At 37.1% G+C, this 11,544-nt stretch overlaps 1 long non-coding RNA gene across 1 annotated transcript; it reads left to right on the top strand.

The window, feature by feature from the left end:
* Nucleotides 1–1,448: 1,448 nt before the first annotated feature.
* LOC122149276 lies at nt 1,449–10,583 on the top strand. The gene is made up of 3 exons (XR_006162910.1): nt 1,449–1,881; nt 2,339–7,058; nt 10,232–10,583. It is a non-coding gene; the product is annotated as an uncharacterized LOC122149276 (long non-coding RNA).
* Nucleotides 10,584–11,544: the final 961 nt, after the last annotated feature.

The following is an 11,544-nucleotide window of genomic DNA, read 5'->3' as shown; positions in this document are numbered from 1 at the left end:
GTGTATAGGCATATATATATATATATATATATATATATATATATATATATATATATATATATATATATATATATATATATAGATAGATAGATAGATAGATAGATAGATATATAGATAGATAGATAGATATGCGTCGTGGAAGGGTTCGTTTAATGAGGTGGGCGCAGTCTGCATTACGCCTCGGCTTTTGATAACGTGCCATCGCGTTCGTCACTGATAAATAGTTTTGCTGTTGCGCGGCTGTTGTTTACACCAGCAGAAGCTCAGTGACTCATGATGACACATTGTGAGTAAGCGCACTTGAGCTCAAAAACAACAAACAACGCGGCTGTTCTCATTTAGACCCAATTGAAGCGCTCGTTCCACTGCTTGGTGATGGAATGACCTGTTAGACGAAATCTGTTCAACATTTACTCCAACTGTGCATTCATATTTTTTTCATCCGCTATAAATTGATATGTTTGCAGTGGAGCTGTATAAATTTCCCTCTAAGTTCAAGGTAGCTTCATCTGGAGGCGTAAAGTTTGCGTGGAGAAATGTATATGTATTTTAATACAGCGCTTGCCAGTTGGTGATCCCAGGCAGTTGCGTGACGCTCCTTTAGGGGGCAGTACAGCTTCACATTGATTCCTTTTTTGTTAGTGAAGCATTGTGGACCTCAGCCCAGATGTGATCAACTGGGAAAAAAAGAAGTGCACCTACTCTGAGCTACAAGGACGACACAAACCTGGCAGAGGTCCCCTGCGCTCCCTCCTGCCCTGCCTTATGCCCACCTGTGTGCCCATCTGCAGAAGAGCCCCGCCAGTTGTTCTGTTTGTGTGCCAGGGTGAATCAAGCCCACCGTCTCCACTCCCAGGTGTGTATCTGGCTGTGTCCCCCTCCTCAAGAGCATACTACTAGCCTTCCTGGGAGGAACCAGTGATAAGATGTCCAAAAGTCCACTTGCTGTATTATGGTTTAGAAAAAAGGAATGGAACCAGATTGTGTCCTGGCTGGTCAAAATACAGTTTTGGCTACACAGCTTTGAAAAATGAATAATTTCTTGACTCATATGCCATCAGAGAAGCAAATGCGGGTTTTTTATGTTCCTTAATATATGCAGCATTTATGTCATATATGTACATGCAATATGAAAGCAATATGAGATATTGCAATGACAGATTTGTCACATATACTTGTTTTTTGCCCAAAATAAAATGCCTTTCATACCACATGCCTAAATGTCTAAAATGACCTTTAAATCAACATGAAATCAAAACTGACCCAATTTACTTTAATACTTCCTGCTCTTATTGTGCACAGCAGTGCATAATATTCTTAAAAAAAGTCTTCTTTTATTGTAAATAAAAATTCATTTATTTTCCAAATGCATGTTGTTGATTATATGGATTCATCATGCTGTTTCATTGTTTGACCTCATTTTTATTTTTTTTAAATCAAAATGCCAACTTGGTCTTCTTGGAAACAATCCATTGAACAACTGATCAAGAGTCCCTAGCCTACTTTTCTTTTTTCATCACTAATTTATTTCACTTGGATGTACGTCACAATACAGATGAACAGATCTGTTGCTACTTCCATTTCATCACAACTTTATTGTAGCAATTTCCTCTGTTGCTGAATGACTTTTCATTCTGCTGATGTCATCTAGTCAGTGCAATGTTAACCGATATCCAAATATGCATTTATTTAGGTTCTGTTTCATTATTTAGCTTAATATATTTAGTTTTTCTAAGAAATATGTCAGCTATGTGTAAAAAAAAAAAGAAAAAAAAAGGTGTTTTATGTTTATGCTTTAAGGTGTTTTGTGTTTTGGTCTATAGGTTTGTGCCATGCTAAGTTATGGAAGTGCCAATTTGTGAAGACCCTGCTGAAAACCAGGTTGGTGGTTTAGTTAAACTTACATCCAGACCAGCTAGCCCCAAGGTGGCCCAAAACCTTCAAAACAATCAAAGCAGTCTAACTAGCTTGGCCAGGTGGAGACCAGCTAACCCATCTTAGGCATTGTTGTTATTGTTTTTGAATAGTGATGATAAATAGTGGAAACTTTTCATTTTTGGCAGTTCTTTCATTTAATTTATTTATTGTTTATTTCAAAATCAATGAACATTCGGATGCGCATAGCAAATAAAATAAATAAGCGGCCCTGAAGCTAATGATTGAGTATCACTATCGAAAAAGCTCATCTGATGAAATAGTACATTAAATGATATCTCCTCTTTGGAGACACTTTAGAGCACCTGTGGCCTGCTAAAGCATTTCTGTACATACTCTTTTCTGAAGTACTAATGAGTGGTTAAATGCATGCTTTTAATAGATTTCTTTTCTCGCTTCATAGGTATGGATGAAGATCCCCCGTGGCAGACATGCAACATTTAGCATCTTTACACATCCACGAGTTCCCTGAGCGATGACGCATGCTGGGCCTTGTGTGAAAGGTAAACTCAAGTTCTGGTGGTTTGCTCATAAAGGGTTGATGATTTAACGAGAGGTGCATTGATCTAGCTTCATTTCGTTTTGAATTTTTAATCAATAGTCATGGCCAGAGGGAGATAATAAAGATGAGGCTTATTAATGAGACTGGTAATGGGCAGGATCTCCACAGTGGATCATTCCTGTTTGAGAACCCAGCTGCTCTGATGGATGAGCACGCTAAGCTTTGATACCCAGGAATGGTAGGAAGGGATTACTGCTGGAAACAGGACCTTGGCTGCTCCGAGTGCTACTTGACCTTGAATAATGTCATACTTTATGATCTGTGCCGAAGTGAAACTCTGGTTCACCAACTGAGATGCCTCTCAAAATCAGTGTCTGAAAAAATGAGGAGATTGAGAAAAATTAGCTGTAATTTCTGAAGCTGAAACTTTAAAAATGTCATAAATGGGTGCTTATTGAATGTGACATTGATTAGCCAAAGGAGCAATTGAGAAAGATGATGGACTGTTTCATTAATTATACAATTTTATTACATTTTATTACACTGATGTAATGGTGGAATGTATTTGATTTAATGGATAACATTTTCTTTTTCTTTTTGATAGTGGATTATAAATCTTCTAACACTAAATTTACCCTTTTAATTATTTGTTTTTAGTTAGATGCAGATGGTGGGGTGTGGAGCATTTCATTTCTCATAACAACCAGAGGCACTGTTTCACTCATGCAATTTAATTTTAAGTCAGGCCATGTACTATAATTAAGGCATAGCTCACCCAGAACTTAAAATTTTGTCATCATTTACTCACCCACAAATTGTACTAAACTCATATGATTTTATGTCTTTTCTGTAGACCACATAGGAGATTTTTGGAAGGGTGTTCCTGCTTTTCCAGAAACTGTTAAACTTTAAAAATGACCAAAAACAGCAATTAAAGTACAGTACCCTAACTATGGTCCATATGATTTGTGCACCATATCACAAGTTTTGAAGTCAGCTTTATGTGAGGAACAGACTGAAATTTAAGTTATTTACTGAACATCTTCCCAGTTGGTTACGAAAGGCGCATTTGAATATACACAAACTTGAATGAGATTTGATAGCGGAGGTAGAGAATGTTATCAGTGAATGAATTACTGCTTAATGGGTTAGTTCATCCAAAAATGAAAATTCTCTTGCGATTTATTCACCCACATCTTTCCAGAAGAATTTCATTGTTCATATGAAGTGATTGTGTCTCTTTGGAAGACTAGGATTAAACTGCTCGATCGATATTGATTAGTTTCAAAATATTTTTATGAGCTTTTTGAAGGTTTTGGTGGAATGGACTTTCAGTGTAAGGAGTGAAATCTCTCAGATTTCATCAAAAATATCTTAATTTGTGTTTTGAAGATGAATGAAAGTCTAATCAGTTTGGATCGACAAGTGGTTGAGTAAAGGATATAATTTCTTTTTAATCACTTTAACTTTCTGTTTGTGCTCCACAGCGGAAAAGCAACAGATGCTAAGTAATTAACAACAAATTATTTTAGGTGAACTGTCCCTTTAAGGACGGAAGCTGTTTTGAATAAGCTGTCAATTCTAAAACTGTTGTGTCGGATGATCTGATGTTTCTGATGAATCCAAAACTAACGGTCAGACTTGTAACATCACAGGACTGCTGAAACTGCTCTCAGTCAAAGCTTTTTGCTATCGCAAGAGTGACCTTCCATCTGCCGAGTCGTGTCTGAGGGGGACTTCTCTGTCCTTCCTGGGTAACAAATGACTCTGACACACCAGAGACTCTGTGCTTGCACCTGCTTAACTTTTCTCACCCGTCTGTCTCCCATCCCGCCAGACTGACAAAGCTCAGGGCCCTGTGGGCTCCAGACGATACTTTTCGGACCGAGCGGCACACTAGCAGGTGAGAGCAGCTTACTCTGGCTTTGGCAGCATCTGTCAGCTCTAGAGTTGGTACAGACCTTGGGGGATGATAGACTTGCTTATAAATAACCCTGAAATGAATTAAAAGAGATAAAGAGGCGCCTGTTGCCGAGGAGACGGAGAGCTGTCCGCTTTGGCCGGAGAGCCTGACTGGGGTGTCGGGACAGGCCGATATGGTCGGGAGGGAGCGGGAGGTATAATTGAAACATTGTGCTGTGGCAGAGTGGCCTTTGGTGTGATTGATACTGTTTTAGAGTACTCCTGTTCACCTGGGCTCCAGGGGATTTACCTGAGGGAGAGAAGGGAAGGGTGGCTATACTGGGTTTGTCAGAAAATTGGTGCCATCCATCAAGTACCAGATTTAACGAATGCTGAAACCGGGCCGCCTGGCAAAGGATTCTTATTTAAGGCAGTGAACCAGGAAACGTGCGAGGGGCATGGACTGGTGCGGGTCTATCAATCAGCCAGTCAGCTCCTTTATTCAACAAGCGAGCGACAGCCCCTGAGGCCAGCGCATGGGGTTCCGGCTAGTTGGCCTTGCAACACTCTCCCTGAAGGGAAGTGGTGGGAAGTCAATGCGAAAAAGAGCTAGAGAGAGTTTTGGGGAAAGGGGACAAGAAGAAGGCATCAGGGCTTGGCTGTGTCCCCTGATGAGCTAGCATGCTTCATCTTTCTTGCGCGTGGACCTGGAACTGTGGCTTGATGGGATTTTCAGCACTGTGGTCTCCATGCCTTGCCTAAGGCCAGGCTTCCGAGCTCTGCGGCAAAGCGCTGATGCCTTCACTGGCTCTCTGACTCCCTTAACACTGCACCACCTTTGCCTGAACTTGCAGAAGAAATTCTAGAGTGCAGGATTTAATAGCTCCGTAAGAGTGAAAGATGAAATGCAACTTTACATTTTCTGTGGTCGTGGAATGCCAACGCATTGCTGAAACCCAGGGTCTCAAACTCAAATGACCATTATGGGGTCTGTGGCCATCCTCCAGCAGGGTCCAGTTGAACAGATTCAACTGTTTTTACAACCATGAATTTGAACTATATAAAGTTTTTGGTGCAGTTATTAATGCATGGACAGATGTTTTCAAGGTTCTTCCCAGATCGGACAGGTAGCCGTGACAGGAAGTGACCAGTCATCAGAAGCTGGCTTTGAGGTTCTGGTAAGAAGATTGTGTTCATGTTTTATTCTGCAATAAGCCACTTGGAAAGTCATATATATATTAAGCAAAATATATATAGACCAAGTTGGCATTTAATATCATTAAAGCCCAAACCACAATGCAGTGAAATAAAAACTTATTTACTGGATGGATTTAAGGATAAACTGTTCAAACTAATTTGGTTGGTAGTTAAGCATGTTTATTCAATGTTCTGCAGTATTTAAAGTAGGGATGCACAATATATATTGGTACAGTTATTAAACAAAACATGATTATTTTAATTTAGCTGAATAAATTGATGTTGATTTTTAAATTGTGCTCCTTTCATCTATTTTTTACACTTAAATTACTTTTGCCATCATGTTACGCTCACTTCTCACACTCAAAGTTAATCTTTAAAAACGAATAATTTAATAACACTGTTAATGTAATCTTTAGCAAATTTCAAAATTAATATCCTTTTTTTCTACTGTTTTTTATAGTGTGACAACTACATTCAGTATTAGTATTTGAAAAGATCGATTTTTAGTTTTTAATGTTTTGTTTTAATTTTTTTTTTAGACAAAACAGTATACTATTTTAATTAGCCATTTATTAGTTTTTGGCCATAATGAGATTTTTCTACTTATCATATCCAACAGAATTTGAATGTCATTTGAAGTCAAAATGAAATAAAAAAACTTATTAGTACTATTATATCAGTACTATTATTATTTTATACTAAATAAAAGAATAGTAAATAATTAGTATTTACTTTACTACTCCAGGTTTATTGTGGTCAATTCATCACTGGATGTAATCCCAGAAAAAAGGTTTGTCTTCATAATCTTTCATCAACCCCTCTCCAGCCACATTGCTCCATTCTGGTATGTAAGTTCCTAATTTTAACTTTAAGACAACAGTTTGAGAAGTAACACCAGTGCAGCTACAAAACCACTGTGTGTTTGGCAGTAAACATTCAGTTGAAGCACTGTTTTGATTAATGTCTAGTTTAGGTTGGTGTTGATGGAATTTGTAAGTTCTACAGGATGCATTGCAGACCAATGCTAAAAGGACACCTGCACGTCTTGTGGCACGGGGCAGAAAATGGACCTGTTTTATTTTCTTACCTCCCTTTGTCCCTGGTTTCCTCTTCTTCCTTCATTCCCCAAGAAGGTTACATTTTTTCTTCTATTTATCTATTGTATAGATTTTTCCACCATCTTCTGTTCAGACAAAATGCCGCCCACTAAGAAACCGTGGCGTAAACATAATTTCATAGCTTAGCCTGAAGGCGGGAAGGAGGCGAGCGAGGAGAGACAGAGAGGGCGGTGCACTCGCAGACACACAAAATCAATGCTGATCAATGTTTTATATCACCAAGATGCTTGTCCTCTCGACCTGCCCCAGCTGGAAAAAAACCCCCACCTCCCAATCACCTCTTCTACAAGTCCCTCTGGTGTTTTACCCAGAGTTCAATATCCAACTCCACCCTCCATCAAGAGTGAGAAAAGAGGACAACAATAAGGAGAAATTGAGGACACTCAACAGGCATGTAAAAGGTTGGTCCAAGTTCGTGCAGTGATAATAACTAATATTAAACACATACTATGTCAGTGAATCACATACATCAACATATGCTGAGAAAACCACTCAAACAATGCAAAATTTTATGTTGTTTGCTCTTTTTCTATGAACATAGGGTTGTCCACATGGTCCATAGCAGTCCATTTAGCTATATCTGTCCAGGGTAGATGTAGAGGCTGCTTAATATTAATATTCGTTGTATGAAGTTGGGGTCAGTTTTTTTAGAGACTTGCAAAGCTGCATTCATTAATAAAATAAAAAATACAGTAAAAACAGTAATGTTATACATTTGAATATATTTTACAATGTAATTTATTCCTGTGATGGCAACACTGAATTTTCAGCAGCCATCACTTAAGTCTTCAGTGACATGATCCTTCTGAAATCATTCTAATATGATGATTTAAGAAACATTTCTCATTATTATCAATGTTGAAAACAGTTGCTGCTTAATATTTTTGTGAGCAAAATATGTTTGCTGAATTAAAGGATTATTTCTTTAAAAAAATCTCACTGACCCCAAACTTTTAAACGGTAGCGTGTATATAACTAGAATTTGGGAAGGGAACTCTTTGAATTATCATGGAAATATTGCAAAACATCAATGCAATGCAGAAAAGCTAAATATTTTCTTTTATCATTTTTTATTTTTGATCTTTTTTTTTTCTCAATAATTGGTTTATTTATTTGGATTTTCTACAACTCTCACAAGATGTTATCAGAGTACTTAGCACTTTGTCCACTTATTTAATTATAAAAAAGATTGTGATATTATTACAAAAATAAATAAAAAAATTCACATGCAGAAAGATGTCTTTGGCCATTGCTTTGTCTTGTTTTGCAACATCTTGTGCCATGAACAGCACATTTTTAAGATAGTGTGTGAAGTTTAATAGCTGGATTCTGTGTTATTATTTTGTGCTGTATCTAGTTGTCTTAATCATATTACTGTGTATCATAATGAGTTGATAGCCCTACTAAAATATGAACTAACTTTTATGGTGTCTGCATTATTAGACAAAACTGTTATTCCTTTATGATTGTCCTTTGGTGAAAGAGTTTGGCCTTATCTGTTAACAAGTGCACACACATGCAGTGAGGAAGGAGGCAACGTAATTGGTTTTGGCAATACGAGGAGAACATGTATTGCATTCACAGATAGAGTTGGAGTATCCAGTAAGGAATATTACAGACCGAAAAGATAAGGTGTAGCACAATTTGTGTAGCGCCGCAAGCTTCTCTGTTAACACCTATAAATAAATAAATAAACAAAAGATCCAAGATATCACATGTAATTTTCTGCCCGCCTGTGTTAAAGAGATGGAGCGTGCGTGTTGTGTAAATGGCCCAATATACTTCCAAGACACTAAAATTCAATACCATCTCCTCTCACACAGTAAACAGTATTTTTTAAAAGCATGACCAGCAAACACAGAGACCAGCAAATTTAATCCAGAGTTTTTTAACAGGTCTGAGTGGATCGATACCACAATCCCTTAGATGCACCGAGCATTTCTAAAGCGACAACAACAGCAGGAAATAATGATACTTGGGGAAAAAAAGGGAGCAACTGTCAGAATAGAAGCTGGCACATCGGCAATGGTGTCTGTTCTCTCTAATTAATTTTCTCAGAAATGGAGACAAAGTGTGCCAGAGTTTTATTTCCATGCCCAGCACAAGAAGCTAATGAGTTTCCTACTGAGCAAAGCTGAAGATAACCAGGAAGGGGGTTGCGGAGGGAGGAACACATGCATACCATTCCAACTTAATGTGCTTCTCAAATGAATTTCCTATCAGCTCAACTTGTGCCATAATGGTGATTTTATAGCTCACGGAGCTTCAGCAGTGGTGAATTGTGTTGCGGATGGTGCACAGGAGATAAAAACGCTTGTGAAACAATGCAAATTGGGAAATGTGTGATATCTGTGAGTACTGGAACTGCTGTTGTTGTTTGTAGTTGTGCAGTCCAAAGTTTTAGAACGTGAAATGCAGAAATTCACATTTAAAAGGATGGTACACCTCCAAAAAAAAAAAAAAAAAAAAAAAAAAAAAATCTCACCAAATCATGTCCAGGTCACATTTCACCCCCCCCACCAAATAAAATAAAATAATTTCAATAAAAATAAGAACATAGAATTAAAAAAAGAAAATAAAGGCTTTTTTAGGCCATTAAGACACCACCACTACTACTAAGTATTTTGTTATACAAAGTACTATAATATATAGATTAAATGTATATTAATATATAATTTAAATTGGTAAAACACAATTAAGTTTAAATACATTACTGTTTAAAATATATATTGCAATTTCTTATTACATCAATAAGAATTTTTGCATTATATTAATAAGATTTTACATTTTTTAATTATTATTATTATTATTAGTAGTAGTATTAGTAATTTTATTTTTTATTCATTAAAATGTTGATATTTGAGTAAAATATGGTTTTCTTGACAGGTTTCTTGGATTCAACACTTCACAGCTCTCACCAGATGTTGTCAGGGCACCTACAGTAGCATTCACTTTGTTTGCTCATTATAAAAAGCTGATGGTATTATTCCAGAAAATGGTTTGAGGTTGCTTTGTTTCCATCTTAGCTGCAAGCCCCATGTAGTTCCCTGCCTCTTCCACTTCCTGTGGAGAAACTTTCTGTAGCCAGACCTTGATTTATGTCTTGGGCTTTGCAGGCCAAACAAAGGTTCATCGGCGCAGGGGATCGATGGGCAAGCCACGAAATAAAAGGCAACAGACTTAGCAATGACTTAAGCGCTGCATACTGAGTGAGCATCTCTCAGCCTCCTTCAACTGAGACGGCGCCCTCCGCGGGCATACTCTGATTTGATGAGGCCTTAATAAGCACTCTGGAAATGCTCTGAGTTTAATGAATGATTCAGTCATTCTGATGTGTTTTTATATTATTATTATATCTAATAAGACCATAAGACTGTGCTAGATTACATTATGACTGTAGCCCCTTTTCCTGCTTTCCCAGTATGTGACGCTGATTAAGTCAGAATATGCTTGTCCTGTCTGCAAACTAATTATTGCAAGTTGGACAGTAGTGCCCATCCCGTAATGTATGACGTGCCATCATCCATCCATCTGTCTGATTGTCTCCCTCTTTCTCCACCTTGTTTATTTTTAGGTTAAAGCCAATGGGTGGAACTCGCATGCTGATGGAATGACGGTTGTCAGGCGGATTAAAACTAAAGATGAACCATGTGGGAGTTTCCTCCAAAGAGCCTGTGGATAAATCTCATTAGCATACCTGCTCTGAGGACGGCTGTAAATTTAACGAATGACGTTCTGGAGAGGATGAGGTTGGTTGAAAGCAGAGTGTGAATAAACAGGCAGACGCAATTCCATAGTGCCACTAAGACCACACCTGCCCACAATTAATCATTAAAATAGTACTCTGCCAGTTTTCATGCCATGTCCAAGGCTTCAGGGTAGGGCTGGTTTAGCATGGCCCTGTAAGCTCCTGCTGGTAGATGCCATAATACTAGTACTCTGCCAGTTTTCATGCCATGTCCAAGGCTTCAGGGTAGGGCTGGTTTAATACATATATGAGAGGTTTAGCATGGCCCTGTAAGCTCCTGCTGGTAGATGCCATAATACACAAATATTATTAATTTTATAAAATATTAAAAAAATATGTTAAATATAATTATCATTAAATAAAATAATATAAATATTTATTTATATTTATTTAAATATTTTAATCCAGAGTAAAAATATTTTAATTAATAAAATAAAAAAATATATATAAAATACAAATTATATTATATTATTATTTATTCATCCTATCCTGATTTCTTCTTCTTTTTTTTTTTTTTTTTTTTGGTGTGTATCTCATGTGAAATAGTTTTAGATCTTTTAAATACAGCATAAAAACAATACGGCATAAAACAAAGGCAACCTGAATAAACACATAGCATCCAACCAGCAAACACAGAAGTTTTTAATCTTAACATCAACTGTCCTTTTAATTATGTAACTTAATACAGTATTCTGCTAAAGTAAAATGTTTTCAGTTTTCTTTATTACATGTCAGCAGCCAGTGTTTGGTAAAAAGCTAAAAACTTATACTAAACAAAATTCAAGTTTTATCAACAAGACTAAACTTCTGTTTTTTTTTTTGTTTAAAAGCGTGAATGAATTTAATTTCATTGAAAGATATGAAATTGAATTAAGCTCATTAAAAATATATAATTTTTCCCCATGGTATTATGGTATTTTTCCCCATTCAGTTTCCTACTCTCATTCAGACCCTCTGCTTTCACAACACAAACATCTGTTGTAGTTTTCTTTTGTTCACTCAACATAATTAAAGCTGCTTATTGAGTGAGGAATAGTACAGGATACACAAACGGTCAATCTCTACAGCTGATAATGGAGGTTCGAGTTGGAGCCAAGTAGGATTGCATTTACAAGGAATTAGTTGTATAATGGGAAAGC

Source organism: Cyprinus carpio, chromosome A21 (genome assembly GCF_018340385.1).
Source record: "Cyprinus carpio isolate SPL01 chromosome A21, ASM1834038v1, whole genome shotgun sequence".
In the NCBI taxonomy this organism is placed as follows: Eukaryota; Metazoa; Chordata; class Actinopteri; order Cypriniformes; family Cyprinidae; genus Cyprinus; species Cyprinus carpio.
Note: the sequence above shows the minus strand (reverse complement) of the source record. Positions and strands in the feature narration are given on the sequence as shown.